This window comes from Phragmites australis, chromosome 18, assembly GCF_958298935.1.
Source record: "Phragmites australis chromosome 18, lpPhrAust1.1, whole genome shotgun sequence".
NCBI classification, from domain to species: Eukaryota; Viridiplantae; Streptophyta; class Magnoliopsida; order Poales; family Poaceae; genus Phragmites; species Phragmites australis.
In genome coordinates this window covers 17,472,896-17,491,294 of record NC_084938.1, presented here as the reverse complement: position 1 = coordinate 17,491,294, position 18,399 = coordinate 17,472,896, and the positions used below count along the sequence as shown (strand labels likewise).

Sequence of the window (18,399 nt, the reverse complement as noted above, 5' to 3'; positions counted from 1 at the left end):
ATGTGTCGGTTTGCATGTTTGTGGTTAGTTAATCGGAAATTTATAATATGTTCATACATAGTTAGATAAAAAATATATATTTATGAATATTATAGCTCTCAATAAAATCTACAACTTTGTAGCTGTCAACCTTTTCATTTGAAGCCACCTAAATGCCCAAATAATCATCTGAACATTTGGATAAGAAGAGTCAAAAGAATAAATTACCAGGTTTTTCACTATTTGCATATAATCTAATGCTATCACTCCATGAGGGGTGGCCTGTGTATAAAAAAAAGTTTTTCTTTTGATTTTTTGGGTCCTAAAAATGTCAAACTAGCAGTGATAATTGTATCCTTTTGTACCCTTACATCAAGTTTATTTTTCTTAGTCGGATGTTTTTGAATACTCTCCTCAGAACCTTATTAATGAAGTGCTTAATCTTTTACAACTTTCTCAACAGGTATTTTGTCATAATTGATGGTATATGGAGCAAACAAGCTTGGAGAGACATCCAATGTGCTTTTCCCCAAGATAAGAATGCAAGCAGAATAATAACCACTACACGAAACGAAGATGTCGCTAAATCTTGTAGCTTTCCACACAAAGACTATGTTTATCAAATGAAGCCTCTTGACAGAAATGATGCTAAAAGATTATTTTTGAAAAGGATTTTTAACCATGAAGGTGACTGCCCTCTTGAACTGAAAGAAGTTACTGATGATATACTAAGAAAGTGTGATGGCTTGCCACTAGCAATAGTTAATATAGCCAGCCTATTAGCAACAAAAGGACCCTCAAAGCAAGGGTACATAAATCTATTGGTTCTACAATTGAACAAGATGATGACCTAGGAGTGGTAAAAAGTATTTTGTTTCTTAGTTATTACGATCTGCCTCACTATCTGAAGATATGTTTGTTGGATTTAAGCATTTTCCCAGCGGATCATCAAATTGATCGATTGCGTTTGATACGTAGATGGATGGCTGAAGGATTTATTATTGAACAACGAGGACAATGCTTGGAGGACACTGGAGAAAGCTACGTTAGTGAGCTTATGAACAGAAACATGATCCAGCCAGTGGGCATTGACTACAGTGGTAGACCAAGAGCTTGTCGAGTACACGATATAATGCTTGATCTTATTGTATCAATATCAACTAAAGAAAATTTTGCAACAATAAGAGATGATCAGAAGTTGGCACCTTCAACTCACAAGATTCGACGTCTCTCCATCCATGGCAATTGTGAAGAAAGGAAGCTCTGGCAGGGGACCGGTGGCTTGTCTCATGCGCGATCACTCAGTGTCTTCGGTGATGCAAAGAAGATCCCCCCTCTCTTGGACTTTCAAGTTCTAAGAGTCTTAGATCTAGAGAATTTTTCTAATCAGGGGGGTGGTGACATTGGGGATATTGGAAGTTTGATCCACTTGAGGTATTTAAGTATCAGTAACATTAGCAGGATCCCAAGGCAAATTGGGAAGCTACAACATTTGCAGACACTTGATCTCAGATGGACAACAATAAGAGAATTGCCAGGAACTGTGGTTGGGCTACGGCAATTGGTACACTTATTTCTGCCTTATGGTGTAGAATTTCCAAATGGGATCGGTAGCATGGTAGCTCTAGAGGAGCTATCACGTTTCAATGTCGGAAGAAACTCCCCAGAACTTTTGCTAAAGCTTGGGAACCTAACCAAACTTAAGGTGCTTGGTATTGATTGGCAATCTAATGGTGAATTTAATGATGAATCAAGCTCGAAGAAATATTTGGTATCGTCCCTCTGTAAGTTGGGAGAAAGTAACCTCCGATCTCTATACATTTCGATTGCTCTACCCTTTTCTCTGGATTTCTTGGTTGATTCATGGTTCCCTCCTCCACGTCAACTCCAGAAATTTAGCTCAATCGGAGACAGGCGCACCTGTTTCTCTAGGCTCCCAAAGTGGATACCCTACCTCTCAGAACTCACCTGCCTACAAATATTGGTGGAACGACTGATATTGGAAGATATGCAGGTGCTTCAAGGCTTGCCTACCTTGCTTTATCTCAATCTTTACACAAAGGAATGCACACTGGAAACTCTTATCATCAGTCGCAGTGGATTCCAGCGTCTGAAGGAGTTCGATTTTGGTGCCTTTTCTGGTGGGCCGGGCCCGATGTTTGTAGCAGGTTCAATGCCAAGGATCGAGAAGCTTCATTTTGTATTCACCGTTCGTGACACAATTTCTGCATACGGTATCGGTTGCGATTTTGGCATCAGCTATCTTTCCTCCCTCAAGGGTCTCTGGGTCATCGTTGATTGTTTCAGTGCAAGGGCTTGGGAGGTGGAGGCTTCCGAGGCCGCCATCAGAAGTGCCGCCACTCTCCTTCCCAACCGTCCAATACCTAAATTCTATAGAATGGGGGAACGTGGTATGGTGAAGGAGGAGGATGAGCAGAGGGAGGACACTGGTGGCTCTGAGGAGGAGCATATCGCAGAGCAACCAGACGGTACCTGTGCCTGATAGAATGATATTTTTTTTCTTCTTCATGCTAAGCAATGTTTTCTTTTTCTAGGACATGCTTGTTGCTCTGGTATTTTTTCTCTCTTATGTCTCTGGTTTGGTTTACAGCCATCGCCCCAGTGTCGTCACGATCATTGATTAGTCATCCATCCTTGTTTCTGTGGACAAAAAGCAACGCAGAGGAAAATAGCGTACTGTCTGCAGAGTACTCCAATCCTACATTATGCATGTAGTCTCTGTAACATTTTTTGTCTCAGCTTGGTTCTCCATCACATACTGCTCAACGTCTTGCTACATTTCTGTCTCAGCATGTAGTGATCGAAAGCAATATGGCATATGCTTGTTGATACAGATTACGTTATTGAAATCTCTTCCTCAACAACTTTTCAGGCAGAAAACCTGACTAAGCACAAAGTCCATGTGGCAAGAAAATTTGTGTAAACTAGCTAAATTCCATTAGGGCACATGTCCCCTTTGGATATTACCAGTTTAATTAGTATTTAGAGTATTTAATATCTTATTTGTATTGTACTGGCAACAGACCTAGCCAATACCCTTCTGTATTCTGGCAACTTAAGCTGATTAAATTAGATCTAACCTGCATTTGATAATTTCTCACATTCATATGAAGGTATAAGTATGTCACCGCCCACGACCGTTGATACTGTTTTCAGATGCAAACATTGCACTATGCATGGATACAGACCATTATCCTACCATCACCACACAAGGAGTCAGTGACAGCTGGAAATAACCTTGCGGGGTTTGGTGTTCAATTTTCAACAATCGCAGACTGGGTTTGTCATAAGTTTAATTTTCACTTTTTCAGTGATTGTAATGTCTATCCTTTCTGCTCATTCCTTGACAAATTATATTATAAGCACCAACTTGCAGGAGAGCAATGGAAATTACAAATACAGTATTATTAACGAAGACTGTAAGATTTTTTTATGATAAGTCAAAATACTTAGTATGGTCCTCTAGGTTGCTAGGTCTTATAAATATCATGTGGAAATACAAGTTCCAATGTTGTTTGTGTGATAGAAGAAGAAACCTTTGCAAGCAAGGCTATCTCATTACCAGAAATACTCTCCAGTAGAACTTATTGCCACAATTATATTTCTGTTGAGGGGAGAAAAAGGAAGCAAGTCTAGGTAATGATGTAGCAGGATCATATGCATACATATGCAGATAATGTGGGATCGCCGGTCCACTCAAACAATAAGGCCATGTTCTCCATCTCACCTGTGCCTATGGTGGGCGATGGACGCAATGCCTGACCGGTGGCTAGTGGCAGAGCTTCTCAATGGCCAAGATGGGCCATGGCCCCCACTAATATCCAAAAATTGTTGAAGAAAATGCTTAATATCACTACTTAACTGTTAAGTACACACTAATATAACTATCTTATCAGAGCATTGGCCCCCTCTTAATTCCTCGGCAAGCTCCACAACTGGGTGGCTTCATGGTAAGAGCAACTTCAACCGGCTCAGCTTCTTGCTCGCTATTGCTAAATTTAGCGATTCGAACAAGTTCCAACCAACTCCCAAACACACTCGTCATTTTTTAGGGCTCGCTATCCGCTCCGCCTCTCTCGCCACATCCAGCGAGTGGGAGAGGCTCACCATCTCTGGTTCGCTACAAAGGAACAAGACAATGACATGTGGACCCGCTATGAACAGTACTCGATAGCTCCAATTTTCCTTCTCATATTCTCTGTTCAAAATAGTGGTCTTATGTTGCTTTAAAAATCTTAGAATTTTTTTGTATGTGTTCCATAATCTATGTGCAACCTATTTTAATTGGATTCATCCAAAAACCTTATGTAGAATTTGAGAAACCAAGTTGAAATGTGATTTGGTTTATATATAATGAGTGATTGTCAATGTTGATAATTTGGTTTGATGATTTTAGGATTGCATGAGCATGTTTATGTATTGCAATTATGATCATGACTAACCAAGTTTTATAGAAAACAGAGTTGACATTTTTGTCTCTGTGTCCAGGAAGATTTGCCTCATCAGATGATTCGGCGTAGTCATTAGGCAGGATCTTCTCCTTCGGCGATGGTTGGCTTTCATTTTCAGAAAAGTGAACACACCAAATGGTCCGATGCTCAGAAGGTTTCATGCTGGAGTATTTCAATGCAGAAGCAAGATCTGAAGTGTACACCAGATGGTTTGGCTATGGGAAGCTGGGCACATTGGACTAATTTTTCTAGAAAGGTTGCAAAGCGTGTTTGGTAAGGATGTACACAATGAATGGTCGCGTGATTGGATTTGTGAGCATCAGATGCTTCACTGGAGCATTTGTTCCAGAGAGGTTGTAAAATGACTTCTGGTGAGATTGTACTCATCGGATGGTCTCTTAATAAGCAGGGTGAGCACTGGAGGCTTCCCCAGAGCATTTTTCAGGACAGAGCATGAAGAGATGTACACACCGGGTGGTCTAGTGTTTGTACTGAGGGTGACACTGAATCATATGGTGTTCATGTTTTCTATGTGATGTGTTTCAACTGGGATTTTGATTATGGCTAACTGGATTTTGTGCTTAACTATGGAGTTGGATATACGTGTTTGCTTGTCTCGTGGTTTGCAGGTGATGGATGCAACTTGAAGGTTGATGGCGGGATGATTGGGGCTAAACGGCCTTCTTGATGCCGGACAATCAAGGAGGCTGAGCGGAGTCAAGGGTGATTCTAGCTGTACACATGGGAAGCAAGCAAAGCATGGAAATGTGGATGAAGACAGTGTGTTAACAAAGTCAAGCGAAAGGGATGCTGTGCAAGTGATAAGGCGGAACGAGGGATCAGGAGCAGGAGAGACTCACCGGCGGCCAAGATCATAAGATAGAGTACACATGTCGATATCAGGTCGCTTACTTAAGGTATTAACAAGTGACGGTGAGTCACACTTTGAGAAGCGTGCAAGACGGTTTCGAGTTTTGGCCTCAAAACTGTGGGAAAGAGGAGTGTAGGTTGCATCATCGCGATGCTTGCATCGAGACAAAGCTAAGTTATGAAGGCGCCACGACCATCCGATGAACGAGAAAAAAGATGAACAAAAATACTCATGATGGTAGGTATGAGTGTATTGGAAGAGAGTGGCATTTTGGGAACAATCTAGAAAACTTAGGTGTCAAGGAACCTAGGCTATAAATAGAGGGAGAGTGTTGGCTGAGCCCTTTGAGCCAGCAATTTGAGAGTTATGTGGTAGGGTTTTAGGAGAGAGAGAGAGTAGTACTTAGCCTATGTATTAGGTGATAGCTTTTTGTATGCAAAATACTTTGTAATCTACCGAAAATAGGGTTGTCTTTTGCAAGTAATGAAGATCATGTTACCTCTTATGCTTGTGTTCATCTCCTTGTAGTTCTCTCTATTGGCTCCCTTGTTTCGTTTTGAGTTTTTCAGTTTTCGTTGCGATTTTCGTTTTGGTTTGAGAGCTGAAATTTTTTTCCATGTTGAAGTGGTTCTTCTTGTTGCTAGAGGCATAAAATTCACATTCATAATTGGTCTTGAATTCCCTGGAGTCTAAATCATCAACTTGAAGATTTTCTTCACCCGGTGACTATCTCCTTGGATTTAAGTGTTTCGTTCTCAAATTGCAAGCTTTTGTCTGCGATGATGCACAGATTGGTTTTTAATGGAACCTAGTGTTCAATTCCATCCATGAGAGCCATACTTTCTTAGAGGATCTTTTGGTGCAACATGTTTCTCTTCAGTTTTTACTTCTGCATGTTGTTTTGAGGCGCGTTGGGTGAAGATTAGGAAAAATCCATCCAAGAATTTGGTAAGGAGCCTATTTACCCCCTCTACTCGTCATTCTCGGTTCTACAATTGGTATCATAACTGAATTTGATCACTTGTTGACCCTAACCGGCTTTGTGATCCGTAGACGACAGTGGAGAGACATGGGAATATCCCTTTCTTTGAAGGTCTTGATTTTTTGTATTGAAAGGTGCGCATTGAGGCTTATCTGTTAAGTCAAGGAAGTTCGATATGTGAGATTTTAGACTCCAACTATGAAATTCCTATCGCTCGCACTACTTAGGTCCATATGGCACAATATGAAGCCAACAACAGGGCTAAAAAATATATTATTCATCAGTCTGAGTCGTAATGAGTTTGATAGAGTTCAGCATATTCGTACTGCTAGAGAGATCTTGTCTACTCGTAGTGTCTTTCATGAGGGTACCAACCGGATCAAGGCTCGACACCATAGCACGTACAATTTGGAATATCCGATGTTCATGCAAAGCCTTAGAGAGTCTTTGGATGCCATGTTTGCTCAATTTGATGGGATTGTTAGCAACCTTACATCCATTGGGGTTTTATCTTACTCTGATCATGAGAGGGCGATCAAGCTTCTCTACGCTCTTGACCATAGCGTATGGGAAGTAAAGATCTCTAGCATTGAGGAGTCATCTAGTTATGACATATTGACTTATGATGAACTTTTCAGTAAGCTAAAATCCACAGAAATAGCCAAAGCAGCTAGGATAGGTCTAGAAAACCCCATGTCTCAGAACATGGTATTGGTTTCATGACCTAATGGTGGTAGTTATGTTGGAGTTGGTCTTTCTTGTGCTAATATTTTAGGTAGTTGGTTTGCTTTGTCTTCCTTGGTCTCTATCACAAAAGAGCAGGTGGACACACTTGATCATGAAGATTTGACATTGATTGTGAAGAAGTTCATCCTCTTCTACAACAACCGTCGAGATCGGAGGAGGGGCGGATCTCGTGCGTGTTATGAGTATGGTAACACTACTCATTTCAAGGTGGACTATCTCAAACTCAAGAAAAAGGAAGGCCGTAACCACGACCATGACAAGCACAAGAAGAACAAGAAGTCATTCTTCAAGAATCGTGATAAGATGGCCAAGAAGATGACCAAGATGGCTTCATGAGCTTTTGTGACGGTGCTCAGCGACGTCGACACTTCCTCAAGCGAGGATGAAAGCTCAAAGGAGGAGGAGCAGCCCGTGAAGAACAAGGACTTCACCGGCCTTTGCTTCATGGAAGATGACAACGACAGCAACCCCAAGCTTGATCCTTCTGAGGTATCACCTTCCTGTGACCAACTTTTTGTTCAGGTTGATACATTGAATGATGCTCTTGTTAGCCAGGATAGATTACTTAAGAAAGATATTCGAGAGGTTAAGGAACTCAAGTCTAGGATAGATTGTTCATTATTTGAGCTTGAGTTGCTTAGGTCTAGAGCTAGGGATGAGGATTGTGAAAGCTGTGTGGTTGTCATGAATGAGCTTACTGAGCTTCCAACTTTCTATGCTCAAGTCGTCAGTCGGCTTGAGACTGCTAAGAAGAAGCTCCTTGAGGAGGACACTAGATCTACTCTCTTAGGCGCTTGCAAAAATTATCATTTGCTTGCAAAGGATGTTAAAATGAAAGACAAGTACATTAAGGAGTTAGAATTTAGACTGGAGAGTGTTGAATGTTCTAAGGATGTGCAGCTAAATTGTTCCACCTGCATCGTCCTTAAGGACAAACTCGGCTAGGTTAAAGGGCAAGTTCAGAAGCTCATGGCTGAGAATGAGTATCTCCTTTCTCTTGTGGAAAAGTGCTCAGAATGCAAGGGCAAAATGGATTTGATCTTGGTCAAGACCAAGATGTGTGTGGATAAGGCATAATTAGCTCTAGGGTTGGGTTTTTAGAGAGTTGCCTACAATGGGCCAAGTAAGACTGTGTTCACCACATCCACCACCCTATAGTCTAAATCCAAGACAAACGCCACATCCCCTATGCCAGAAAAGAACAATACCACACCACAAATCAAGAAGAGAGAGCTTCCAAAAACACAATCCAAGAGAGCTCCTCAGCCTAAATAAAACTCCTATGGCAGAACCTAGAGTGACCAAAAGGTCAGTTCCTGAGAGATGCTATGTGTGCACCTACTGCCAGAGAAAGGGTCACCTGTTTGAGTAATGTTTTCATCGTAGGAGAGATGAGAGACATGAGTGAGAGTGGAGCACTCAGGACATGTACCGCCCCTCTTTTGGTGTACATGAGCATTTTCCTCGCTCTCACTCACGAGTTTCAAACACTTTTCAGTTCTTTTTGAGAGGCGGTGCCCGACGTTGTTCATACCATGGTTCATATGGTTTTAATCCGCACGGCAAAGGCTTCGAGTCACAACACTTTAACGGACCATGTTTTTCTCATTGTGGTACTTGCCCCCAGCGTGCTAAAGTTGTTTTATCTATACCTATTTTTACTCCTCCTCGAGCGACTCGATGTTGGATTCCCAAGAAGTTTTTTACTTACCCTAATACTGAGTACTCAAGCTCTCCTTACTTAATGTAGGTGGCAGATGGAGGCTTGGAGAACAAGTGGCTCATCGACTTTAGTTGTTTGCATCATATGACCGGAGATGCATCATGGTTCTCCAGCCTTACCCCAACGAAGCGGCATGAATACATCGCATTCAAGGATGATAGAAAGGGAAGAGTGAAGGCCAAAAGTATGGTAAAGGTGAATGAGAGTTTTACTCTCAAAGATGTGGCTTTGGTGGAGCATCTGGGATCCAATTTACTTTTTGTATCTCAGTTGTTGGATGAGGACTTAGTTTCTCGAGTTCTTGATTCCTCAGGCACTTTGGTTTGTCAGATTTCTCGAGTTGGAAGAGTTTTTGAAGCTGATTTTTCTGTGTTTCATGGTTCTACATAGTATTGAATCACACAACCTTCTTTTGCGCTTTGATGTGGCACAGGAGGCTAGGGCACATGAGCTTTAATTTGCTTTCTCCTTTGAGTGTCTTAGGCTTGATCTGAGGATTGTCCAAGCTCAAGTTTGAGAAGAACCTTGTTTGTTCTTCTTGTCAGCATGGCAAGATGGTTGCTGTCTCTCACTCACCAGTCAATCTGGTGATGACTGAATGACTAGGAGAACTTCTTCATATGGACATTATTGGTCTCTCTTGAGTTCGTTCGACGGGTGGGAAGTAGTATGTATTTATCATTGTTGATGACTACTCTCGCTACTCTTGGGCATTCTTTCTTGTGAGCAAGGATGAAGTGTTCTCACACTTTCAGAGCTTAGCTTTGAGATTGTTCAAGAAACTCCTGGTGTGATGCTTTCTGTCTTGAACATGGTAATGAGCATCAATTTTCTGCCCACACATTCCTTAGTAGAATGACGTGGTTGAAAGAAAGAATCGAACTTTGATTGAGATGACTAGGACGATCTTTGATGAGTATAGGACTCCTAGAAAGTTTTAGACAGAGACTATTAACACAACTTGCAGATTTCCTTGCGCTTAATTTTAAATGTGACTTCTTATGAGTTGCGCTTTGGGAGGAAGCCGAAGATTTCTCACTTAAGAGTATTCGGATGTTGTTGCTTCATCCTAAAGCATCAAAATCTTGACAAGTTTGAGACATGTTCTTCCGATGAGATTTTCTTGGGTTATTATCTTCAAGGCCATTATTACAAGATTTATAATCTTGACACTAACAACATCACGAAGTACTATGATGTGACCTTTGATGAATCAATCCCTTGTGCTAGTCATGTTCTTGAGTGTACAGGTGATCAAGAGATGAGCAAAAACATATTTATAGATGATGACCTTCCAGCTCTCAGTGATGATGAGAATGATCCACTATTTCCTACTATCACACCTGCTTTCGAGCTGGCTCTTGCTTCTTCGACACCGGTAGAGGGTCCTACAGCCTCTACTTTCACTTCAGCTCCTTTCGAGCCTCCACCTGCAGCGTTTGAGAGGGAGATCGTCTCACAACGCAAGGTCCCTCAGCACATTTAGCGGAGACATCCTCCACAGCTGATGATCGGCAACCTTGGTGAAAGAGAAATGAGATCCAAATCTGCTCAACATGCTCATTTCACTGATTATGTATTTGTTGCATATTTTGACCCAATGATGTTGGACACGTTCTTTCTGATTCAAATTGGGTCAATGACATGCATGAAGAACTAAAAAACTTTGAGAGAAATCAAGTTTGGGCCCTTGTAGAGTCATGCCATAGGCATCAAACAGGTTTTCAAAAGCATGCAGGGGGAGGATGGGTCTGTAGTTAGAAACAAAGCTAGACTTGTGGTCTAGGGTTTCACTCAAATAGTGGGGATAGACTTTGGAGGGAACTTTGCACCAGTAGCTAGACTAGAAGCCATTATGATCCTCCTTGCATTTGCTGCATCCAAGGATTTCAAGTTGTACCAAATGGATGTCAAGAGTGCTTTCTTAAATGGGTTCATAGAGGAAGAGGTCTATGTCAAGCAACCCCCCGGTTTTGAGAGCCCCAAATACTCACATCGAGTAAACAAGCTTCAGAAGGTTTTGTATGGACTTAAGCAGGCGTCTAGGGCTTGGTATGATAGGCTTAAGTCCTTGTTAGAGCATGGGTATGTGATGGGGTCGATCGATAAAATATTGTTCATCTATAGGCATGACAATGATTTTCTCCTTGTTCATATATACATGGATGAAATCATTTTTGGTGGCTTTTCTCATGCACTTATGGCCAAGTTTGCAGAAACTATGAGTAGGAAATTCGAGATGTTGATGATGGACGAGCTTAAGTTCTTTCTTGGGCTTCAAATCAAGCAATGCAAGCAAGGTACATTCATCCACCAGACGAAGTACACCAAGAATCTGCTGAAGAAGTTCGACATGAGCGATGCGAAGCCCTTGGCAACACCGATGGCTATCTCGACTGTACTTGATTCGGATGAAGATGGTGTGGCGGTAGACCGGTAGGAGTATAGGAGCATGATTGGCTCCCTCTTGTATCCGATGGTGACAAGACCCGATTTCCATTTCACCATTTTCTTGTGCGCTCGCCTCCAAGCATCACCAAGGATCTCTCATCGTCAAGCGGTGAAGCGCATCTTGAGATATCTCGAACACACCCTTGAGTATGGTTTTTGGTTTTCTGCATCTTCTTCGCTTTCCCTTCGAAGTTTTTAGGATGCCGACTTTGCTAGTTGTAGAATTAATAGGAAGAGTACCTCTGGTATTTGTCATTTCTTAGGTACCTCTCTTATTTTTGGTCTTTCCACAATCAGTCTAGTGTTACGCAGTCAACTGCTGAAGTTGAATATGCTGATGTTGCTAGCTATTGTTCTCAGATTTTGTGAATGACTGCTACTTTGAGACATTTTGGGTTAGACTTCAAAAGTGTGCCACTTTTGTGTGATAACAATAGTGCCATAAGCTTAGCCAATAATCTAGTATAACACTCCAAAATCAAACATATAGATGTGAGATTTCACTTTTTGTGAGACCACAATGAGAAAGGAGACATTGACTTAAGATACATAGACATCCAACACCAGCTTGTCGACATCTTAACCAAACCTTTAGATGCATCCAAGTTTGCTTTTTTGAGAGGAGAGCTTGGAGTGTGTCATCCCTATGGCATGGTGTGAGGGGGAGTTGTCTTTGTACATATTTTATCTTATTGTTGTTGCATTTGCATTGTATCTAATCTTGTAAGCTAATCATAGTAGTTGAGCTTTGACTTGTATGTCTTTAGCATTTTCAATTCATAGTCTTGAATTTGGATTAAGTTGAGTAGTTGTCCGAAGAAATCTTTTAATCTTAGACTCCTCTTGATGCTTTGACATGAAATATTTCAAGAAAGATAGCTTTCCTAAATATGCCATTTGGCAATTTTATAAATCATGTATACTATGAAATGATATATTCTTAATCACCATGTTTGTAATTGCTTTGGCTTAGTCAATGATTGTGTTAAGCCTAGTTTGATGAGTATCTTGCTATATGCTTCTTGGTTCAAAACAGTGGATTGGGAATATTGCATTATGTTTTCTATCTTTGTCAAATATTTAGCTCATTGTATAACCTTAAGGGAACATATGTTTTTTGTGTTGCAAAGACACTACTTGATTTGATCTCGTGAAATCTTGATAATTTGTGCTAATTGAACAATCTTAAACAATCAAATTTCTTGTGTTAAGATGTGATACAATACAGTTTTCTTGAAGCCTCGAGGTGTTTATCGTACCCAGTCGTGCAACACTTCACTTGGATAAGAGACAACTTGAGGATAAAATAAATTACAAAGAAATATACTTAAATGTTCCATTTTTAATCACTTGATCCAACTAAGTCTTGATTTCATATGTGAGCATTTGTAAAGCCTACTGTCTTGAATACTTATTCGCCTAGTTCAAGATTGCAGTTTGCTAGTTCTTAATACTTGTATTGCCTCAGCACGAGTGGATGCTTATTTGGTGGTCCCTTTTAACATGATTCAACTATGTGAGCTTAAATGTATCAACAATTCTTCATCATTAACTTGTAAAGCTCCATGCTCTTATGTCACTGTTTCTTTTTAAGCCTTTATGCGATTGTAAACTCCACATTCTACTCTTCATAACCCTTTGATGTTTCTAGCTTTTGCAAATGCTTTGTGGTATACTGTGGAAACTCATTAGGATTGCATGTTCATGCATTGCATGGTCTTTTGTCCTTGATGTTTGCATTGCCAAAGGGGAAGAAAATAATAAAATAATTACTAAGCCACAAAGAAGAATCATCTTGCACAATGAAAGAAGAATCTTGAGCATTTGGGCTTTTATTGCACTCTTGTGGTTTTTTGCTTGTCTTTGCTTCTCTTCGGGCTAATGCAATCTTTCTTATACCAAGTGACATCTTTTGCTCTTTCTTGAGTTTTTGGTCACTTAGATAAGTTTCTCTTGTTGAATTTTTCAAACCAAAATTTTTGTGCTTTGAGAGTTGTCAAAAGGGAGATTGAGAAACCAAGTTAAAATATGCCTTGGTTTATATGTGATGAGTGATTGGCAAGATTGATAATTTGGTTTTATGATTTTGGGATTGCATGAGCATTTTTATGTATCGCAATTATGATCAGGACTAACCAAAGTTGCAGAGGAAAACAAAGTTGACATTTTTGTCTCTGAGTTCAGGAAAATTTGCCTCATCGGATGATCCGGCATTCAAAAAAGTGAACTCGCCGGATGGTCCGGCGCTCAGAAGGTTTCATGCTGGAGTATTTCAATGCAGAAACAAGATTTAAATTGTACACCGGATGATCCGACGATGGGAAGCTAGGCACGTCAGACTAATTTTTCCAGAGAGGTTGCAAAGTGTGTCTGGTAAGGATGTACATACCGAATGGTCCGGCGATTTGTGAAGACCGGATGTTTCACCGGAGCATTTGTTGTATAGAGATTGCAAAACGGCTTCTGGTGAGATTATACTCACTGGAGATGAGCAGGGTGAGCACCAGAGGCTTCACTAGAGTATTTTCCAAGAGGTTTACAGAGCAGGAAGAGATGTACACATCAGATGGTCCGGTGCTTGCACTGAGGGTGACACCAGATCATCTGGTGTTCACATTTTCTGTGTCATGCGTTTCAATAGGGATTTTGATGGTGGCTAACTGGACTTTGTGCTTAACTATGGAGTTGGAGATACGTGTTTGCTTGTCTTATAGTGTACATGTGATAGATGCAACTTGACGGTCACTGACGGGATGATTGGGGCTAAGCAGTATGCTTGGTGCCGAATGATCAAGGAGGTCGGGTGGAGTCAAGGGTGATTCTAGTTGTATACATGTAGAGCAAGCAGAGCACGGAAAGGTGGATGAAGACGACGTGTTAACAAAGCCAAGCGAAAGGGATGCCGGTGCAAGTAACAAGGCGGCCTGAGGGAGCGGGAGAGACTTGCTGACGGTCAAGATCGTAAGACAGAGTACACATGTCGATATTGGGTCGCTTGCTTAAGGTGTAAGCAAGTGACGGTGAGTCATGCTTTGAGAAACGTACAAGGCGGTTTCACGATTTGACCTCAAAACCGTGGGAAAGAGGAGTGTATGTGGTATCATTGCGAAGCTTATATGGAGACGAAGCTAAGTTATGAAGGCGGCACGACCATCCGATGGACGAGAAAAAAAATGGAAGAAAATACCCTCGGTGGTAGGTAGGAGTGTATCGGAAGATATAGGTATTTTGAGAATAATTTAGGAAACTTAGGGGTCAATGAACCTATGCTATAAATAGAGGGGGGTGTTGGTTGAGTCTTTTGAGCCAACCATTTGAGAATTATGTCGTAGGGTTTTAGGAGTTTGAGAGTAGTGTTTAGCCTATGTATTTGGTGAAAGCTTTGTGTATGCAAAATACTTTATAATCTGTCAAAAATAGGATTGTCCTTTGCAAATAATGTAGATCATGTTACCTTTTATGCTTATGTTTATCTTCTTCTAATTTACTTCTATTGGCTCTTTTGTTTCACTGTGAGTTTTTCAATTTTTGTTATGATTTTTGTTTTGGTTTGAGAGCTAAAAATTTTCACCATATTGAAATGGTTCTTCTTATTGCTAGAGGCATAAAATTACATTCAGAATTAGTCTTGAATTCTCTAGCATCTAAATCATCAACTTGAAGAGTTTTTTCACCGGTGACTATCTCCTTAGATTTATGTGTTTCTTTTTCAAATTGTAAGTTTTTGTGTGCGATGACACACGAATTGGTTTTTAATGGAATATAGTGTTCAGTTTCATCTATGAGAGCCATGCTTTTTTAGAGGATTTTTTGTGCAACGTGTTTCTTTTGAGTTTCTGCTTCTGCATGTTGTTTTGAGGCGCGTTGGATGAAAGATTAGGAGAAAGACCATCCAAGAATTTGGTAAGACGCTTATTCAGTCCTCTCTAGTCATCATTATCGGCCCTACAAAATTTCAATTAAAATTTTCTAAAAAAAAATACTATTGTTATAACTTCTAACAATTGTTAGGGTCTCAAATAAATTTCTAAAAATTTAAAAAAAATTGACTAATATTCTTCTTATATGATGATAATTTCTAAAATTATTTACAACTCTAGATTATATGGTGAAAATGTAAGTTTCTTTGTAAGACTCTATTTATATGTATTTTTATTATTTCATGTGATATTCTTCTTTTAGTTCAATTTGAATTCAAACAAAATGTAAACATACACAAAATTTAGCCGTTGTAAATATTTTTTATAGGATACTAATAAAATATAGGTGAGTGAAATTTAAAAATCAAGATTTAGGAGTCGGTTGGAGCATATAGAGAAATAAAGAGTAGATCTTTTAAAGAGGCTCTTTATATGAAAATACAGGGAGCAAGATTTAGAGAGTCAGATAGAGATGCTCTATGACGCTAATCTCCGAGCTTTACAAGATCGCCGCTGGGTCCAAAACATCAAGGGAGATCCGGGCTCCCTATTTGGGCTATAACTGAGTATCTCCATGTGTGGGTCCTTGTCGTCGATGGCTCTGCAGCATGGCCTTTCAGATCAACACCTGCGGACTTCGGAGCCATCCAGCCAATACTTAGCAAAATCGACGTACAAGATGGTTCTTTGTAGGTAGCGCATTTGAGCCCTGGAAACGGTTACGGAAGTCATGGGCACCCCTGCGATGTGAATTTTTTGTCTGGCTGGTGATCAACAATCGCTGTTGGACCGTAGACCTATTGGGGAGACGAGGATTGACACACCACGACAAATGTCTCGTGTGTGATCAAGAGGACGAAACATGCAACATCTACTCATTTCCCGCGTCTTCGTCAGGCAAGTCTGGGCCCTTCTTTTTAGCTGGCTGGGGCTTCTGCACATCGCGGCGCAACCACAGGACACGGCGTTCAGCGAGTGGTGGCGCAAGGCCAGCCGTGCGGTTAACAAGCAGCAGCGCAAGGGGTCTTAACTCTCCGCTGATCCTCGGCGTATGGATCGTCTGGAAACATTGCAACAAGCCAACAACTACGTCTTTAAAAGCGCAGATTCAGGGAGCGTCTGGGCTTAGCAGCCTGATGGCGTGATGCGTTGGTGTATGGTCGCTCTTGTAGCCTATTGTGGCGCGCATGTTTTATCTTTGAGTCAGACTGCGGCATTTCTTTCTTAGAATTTTTATCATTGTAATGGGGCGGATTTATAATTCTTCCTAATAAAATGACATACAGTTCCCATGTGTGTTAGAGAAGAAAAAAAGACAATTCGAATTGGTTTTTGGTTTACACAATTTGATAAATATGATTCAAATTAAAATGGATGTGGTTGTCGAAGACGCAAGCGAGTGAGAGCTGAGGTAGGGGGCGACTTATATGTTGAGCCACGTCTAAGTCTAGAACACCTTCCGGAAGGACTGCACTGGAATGTGTGGGAGCTTCGCCGAGAAGTAATGCCACCGGCTCACCTAGTGCCCGCGGGCAGCAGCAACTTGGGTGCGTTTGATTGGAGGATGTGGTTAGATAGAATAGGTTCATCTATATTTTTTTAGATGAGATGATTCAATTTTTTAGTTGGGATGGATGAGATGAGGTAGTTTTCTGTTTGGTTGATAGGATTAGAGTGGATATGATACTGTTGCAAAAAGGTATAAGAGTGCCAGTACCGATTTTTCAACTGACACTCTTTACTCAGCACTGATAGTCATGCCTCCAACCGGTGCTAAAACAGGTTACCGAGCCAAAACAATAAAGGAGCCGACTCGGCTGCCGCTCCTATCGCCGCCGCCGTCATCGTGCTCCTGCTGCCGCTACCATCGCAGCATGCTCAAATCGATTCATCTCATCCGTCTCATCATGTTATTTTGAACATTTCAGTACTCATATCATGCATCTCAACTCAAGAACACAACTTAAGAACATTTCAATACTCATCTCACGCATTTCAACTCAAGTACATTTCATTGTTAGTGCATGAACCAGACGACACATGCATGCAATACTCATCGCATCTCATCTCAACTCAAGAACACAACAAAAGAACAAATCAATTGGACGAATCTCATGCATGCAGGACTTGGAGGGCTCTAGGGTCGTCGTCGTGCCTGTGGAGCTCCAGCCTTCGCACACTGGACCTTCGGCCTCCGCGCGCGGGACCTCCAGGACATGGTGGCTGCCCACTAGAGCCCCCGTTGGCTGTCGTGGCTAGGGCTGCAGTCGTGTTTGATGCGGCGAACGTTGAGGCGGAACCTCAGCATGCCGACGTAGTCGATGGCGGACGCCCACATCCTGTGCCACGAACCTCAGCACGGTGGACGCCTGGTGCGGCCTGGACCTCCGGCCTCCACGCTCAGTGCTCAGGGGGGCCCTCCAACACGTGCTCAACGACAGCCTCTGTGCCGGATCCCGCCGCCCCTGAAACTCCCATCACCGCCCATGAGTCGTATCCCCTCGCTTCACGCGATGACCGACGATGAGGGATAAGGAGGGGAGGAAGCTCGTGGGGAGGGGCCGGCGGTGGGAGGGAGAAGGAAATGGGGGAGGGGAGGAGGCCAACGGTGGGACGAAGTACGAGAAAGAGAGGAGAGATCAAGATCTAAGAGGGGTGATGGGGGGGAGAGAGAGAGAGAGAGAGACTGCCGGACTTGAGCCGAGAAAAATAGCTGGATGAGCTGGACTTGATAAAGCTAAAACCAGATTGAAACAAAATTTCGGATTCACAGAGACTATCAGTGCCGGTTGTGACTAGAATCAGCACTGATAATTGGAGCCGGACGTTTGATCGAGCTAAAATTAGAATGAATTAAAATTTTGGGTTTGGATGAACTACTAGTACCGGTTGTAACTAGAACCAGCACTGTAGGAACTTTCAGTGCCGGGTTTTAGCGGCTCTATAATTGTTCAGGTATGGGAGGTTAAGAACTAGCACTGATAAATCTTCAGTGACGATTTCTATATATCCGACACTGATGTACCACTACTTTTGACCAATTTTGTAGTAGTGAGATAAACCAATTTTCAGTTTGGTTGGTAGAATTAGAGTAGATAGGATAATCTATTCATATTTATATGCATTCCATAAGCATTTGGATGAATTTGTGCATGTTTGAATTTGTTTGAATTCAAACTGAATTAAAAAAGAATATCACATGAAATGATAAAAATACATATAAATGAAGAATTACAAAGAACTCACTTTTTCAC

At 41.4% G+C, this 18,399-nt stretch overlaps 1 pseudogene; it reads left to right on the top strand.

The window, feature by feature from the left end:
* Nucleotides 1-2,893, top strand: LOC133898578 (disease resistance protein RGA5-like; annotated as a pseudogene).
* The last annotated feature ends 15,506 nt before the right edge of the window (nucleotides 2,894-18,399 follow it).